We start from the raw sequence: 4,319 nt of genomic DNA, 5'->3' as shown, positions 1-4,319 counted from the left end.
ATACCCCCCCCCTCACTATGACACCCCCTCATTCACCATAACCCCCCCTCGAGATCATTATGGAGGTCTCTGGGTTGGTTCTATAAGGTAACACAGGATCTCATTGCCATAGTGGAAGCCCTGCAGGACCCCCCCCCATTCTCTTGGACCCCCCCCCATTCTCTTGGACCCCCCCCATTCTCTTTGACCCCCCCCCATTCTCTTGGACCCCCCCCATTCCTTTGGACCCCCCCATTCTCTTTGACCCCCCCCATTCTCTTTGACCCCCCCCCCATTCTCTTGGACCCCCCCCCATTCTCTTGGACCCCCCCCCATTCCCTTGGACCCCCCCCATTCCTTTGGACCCCCCCCCATTCCTTTGGACCCCCTCATTCTCTTGTACCCCCCCATTCTCTTGTACCCCCCATTTTCTTGGACCCCCCCATTCTCTTGAACCCCCCCATTCCTTTGGACCCCCCCTCTCTCGGACCCCCCCCATTCTCTTGGACCCCCCCCATTCCCTTGAACCCCCCCATTCCCTTGGACCCCCCCCATTCTCTTGGCTCCCCCCCATTCTCTTGGACCCCCCCCCCTTCCCTTGGACCCCCCCTATTCCTTTGGACCCCCCCATTCCCTTTCCCCCCCTCCCTCCCTTGCCCCCCCCTCCCCCATTCTCTTGGACCCCCCCCACTCTCTTGGACCCCCCCCCCCCCATTCTCTTGGACCCCCCCATTCTCTTGGACCCCCTCATTCTCTTGGACCCCCCCATTCTCTTGGACCCCCCCATTCTCTTGGACCCCCCTCATTCTCTTGGATCCCCCCCATTCTCTTGGACCCCCCCCATTCCCTTGGACCCCCCCCACTCCCTTGCTCCCCCCTATTCCCTTGGACCCCCCCCATTCTCTCGGACCCCCCCATTCCCTTGGACTCCCCATTCCTTACCCCCATTCCTTTGGACCCCCCCCACTCTCTCGGACCCCCCCATTCTCTTGGACCCCCCCATTCTCTCGGACCCCCCCCATTCTCTTGTACCCCCCCATTTCTCTCTGTTCTCTCTCATCTCCCCCTCTGCCATAACCTCTCCTGTTTCTTTCTATTCCTCACTGTCCTGGGACTCCAACCTCTCCCACCCCAAAGCTGTTACAGTGAGCAGCACCTGAGCACTGGGTGCGTATGGGCAGGGCCAGGACTGTGTGCTGTGTGACATGGGGACAGGGACAGGATGGGGGGCTGGGGGCAGGGGGAGGGATGGGGGCAGGGGGAGGGATGGGGTCCTGGGGGGAGGAATAGGGCCAGAACTGCATGATGCTGCAGCATGGGGACTGAATGGGGATGGGGCTGCATGATGGTGTGGCCTGAATGGGGATGGGGGTCCTGAGGACAGGGATATGGGGGTCCTGAGGACAGGGAAATGGGGGTCCTGAGGACAGGAATGGGGCTGGGGACTTGGATATGGGGGGTCCTGGGGACAGGGATATGGGGGTCCTGAGGGCAGGAATGGGGCTGGGGACAGGGCTGGGGCTGGGGCTGCATGGTGGTGTGGCCTGGAGATGGGGGTGGGGGTCCTGGGGACAGAGGGGGCAGGGATATGGGGTCCTGAGGGCAGGAATGGGGCTGGGGACAGGGATATGGGGGTCCTAGGGACAGGAATGGGGTTGGGGATAGGGATAGGGGGGTCCTGGGGACTGAATGGGGCAGGGGCTGCATGGTGGTGTGGCCTTGAGATGGGGATGGGGGTCCTGGGGACAGAGGGGCAGGGATATGGGGGTCCTGGGGACAGGGATATGGGGGTCCTGGGGACAGGGATATGGGGGTCCTGAGGGCAGGAATGGGGCTGGGGTGAGCTGGAGATGGGGATGGGGGTCCTGGGGACAGAGGAGGGGGTTGGGGACTGCGATATGGGGGTCCTGAGGGCAGGAATGGGGCAGGGGCTGCATGCTGGTGTGGCCTGGAGATGGGGATGGGGGTCCTGGGGACAGAATGGGGCTGGGGGATAGGGATATGGGGGTCCTGAGGGCAGGAATGGGGCTGGGGACAGGGATATGGGGGCCATGGGGACTGAATGGGGATGGGGCTGCATGATGGTGTGGCCTGGGGATGGGAATGGGGGTCCTGGGGACAGAGGAGGGTGTTGGGGACAGGGATATGGGGGTCCTGAGGGCATTAATGGGGCTGGTGTGGCCTTGAGATGGGGATGGGGGTCCTGGGGACAGAGGAGGGGGTTGGGGACAGGGATATGGGGGTCCTGAGGGCAGGAATGGGGCTGAAGACAGGGATATGGGGGTCCTGGGGACAGAGGAGGGGTTGGGGACAGGGATATGGGGGTCCTGGGGGCAGGAATGGGGTTAGGGACAGGGATATGGGGTCCTAGGGACAGGAATTTGGGGGTCCTGAGACACAGGGGACAGGGATATGGGGGTCCTGAGGACAGGGATATGGGGCTGGGGACAGGGATCTGGGGGTCCTGAGGGCAGGAATGGGGCAGGGGACAGGGATCTGGGGGTCCTGTGGTAATGGGGCGGGGGCTGCGTGCTGCTCTGAGCTGGTGATGGGGTCATGGGGACAAGGACGCAGCTTATGGGGTTATGGGGATGTAGGCAGGACTGTGGGGCCAGGACACGTGTGGGGGGGGTTTGGGGTCTGCTCCCCACTGAGCGCTGTGTCTGTGCTTCAGCTTGGCCGCCCCATATGCAGTGTGGGGCTGGGGGGGGTGTGGGGCTGGGGGAGGGATGTGTGGGGCTGGAAAGGAGGGATGTGTGGGGCTGGGGAAGGGATGTGTGGGGCTGGGGGAGGATGTGTGGGGCTGGGGAAGGGATGTGTGGGGCTGGGGAAGGGATGTGTGGGGCTGGGGGGGTGTGGGGCTGGGGGAGGGATGTGTGGGGCTGGGGTGGGGGTGTGGGGCTGGGGGGGGTGTGGGGCTGGGGGAGGGATGTGTGGGGCTGGGGGGGGTGTGGGGCTGGGGGAGGGATGTGTGGGGCTGGGAGAGGGATGTGTGGGGCTGGGGGAGGGATGTGTGGGGCTGGGGGAGGGATGTGTGGGGCTGGGGGAGGGATGTGTGGGGCTGGGGGTGGTGTGGGGCTGGGGAGGGATGTGTGGGGCTGGGGGAGGTGTGGGGCTGGGGGAGGGATGTGTGGGGCTGGGGGGGGTGTGGGGCTGGGGGAGGTGTGGGGCTGGGGGGGGTGTGGGGCTGGGGGACGGATGTGTGGGGCTGGAAAGGAGGGATGTGTGGGGCTGGGGGAGGGATGTGTGGGGCTGGGGGATGTGTGGGGCTGGGGGAGGGATGTGTGGGGCTGGGGGATGTGTGGGGCTGGAAAGGAGGGATGTGTGGGGCTGGAAGGCGGCTTGGGGCCGCAGCTTGTAGGGCTGAGCCCCCCCATAGCACCCAGTGCTGGCCCCACCCCTCGCTCCCCCCTCAGCCCCCCAACCCAACACTGGGGGTCTCTAACAGCAGCTGGGTGCTGCTCCCCACCCAGCACTATGGCTCTGCATGCAGCAATGGAGGGGATGGGGGGTGTGCTGGGTGTGCAATGGGTGTGCAAGGCCATGCTGGGTGTGCAAGGCCCTGCTGGGTGTGCATTGAGTGTGCAAGGCCCTGCTGGGTGTGCACTGGGTGTGCAAGGCCCTGCTGTGTGTGCAATGGGTGTGCAAGGCCCTGCTGTGTGTGCAAGGCCCTGCTGTGTGTGCATTGGGTGTGCAACGCAATGCTGTGTGTGCAATGCCTTGCTGTGTGTGCATTGAGTGTGCAAGGCCCTGCTGTGTGTGCATTGAATGTGCAATGCCCTGCTGTGTGTGCAATGGATGTGCAAGGTGCTGCTGTTTGTGCAAGGCCCTGCTGTGTGTGCATTGAGTGTGCAAGGCCCTGCTGGGTGTGCAATGCCTTGCTGTGTGTGCAATGGGTGTGCAAGGCCCTGCTGGGTGTGCAAGGCCCTGCTGTGTGTGCATTGAGTGTGCAAGGCCTGCTGTGTGTGCAAGGCCTTGCTGTGTGTGCATTGAGTGTGCAATGCCTTGCTGTGTGTGCAATGGGTGTGCAAGGCCCTGCTGTGTGTGCAATGGGTGTGCAACACAATGCTGTGTGTGCAATGCCCTGCTGTGTGTGCAATGGGTGTGCAGTGGGTGTGCAATGGGTGTGCAATGGGTGTGCAAGGCCCCGCTGCATGTGCAATGGGTGTGCAATGCAATGCTGTGTGTGCAAGGCCCTGCTGTGTGTGCAATGCCTTGCTGGGTGTGCATTGAGTGTGCAAGGCCCTGCTGTGTGTGTGCACTGTGTGTGTAAGACCCTGCTGTGTGTGTGCATTGAGTGTGCACTGTGTGTGCACTGTGTGTGCTTTGTGTGTGCACTG

The sequence above is a fragment of the Coturnix japonica genome, unplaced genomic scaffold (genome assembly GCF_054131305.1).
Source record: "Coturnix japonica strain WE unplaced genomic scaffold, WE-NBRP24 Scf119, whole genome shotgun sequence".
NCBI classification, from domain to species: Eukaryota; Metazoa; Chordata; class Aves; order Galliformes; family Phasianidae; genus Coturnix; species Coturnix japonica.
This window is presented reverse-complemented; position numbering follows the sequence as displayed.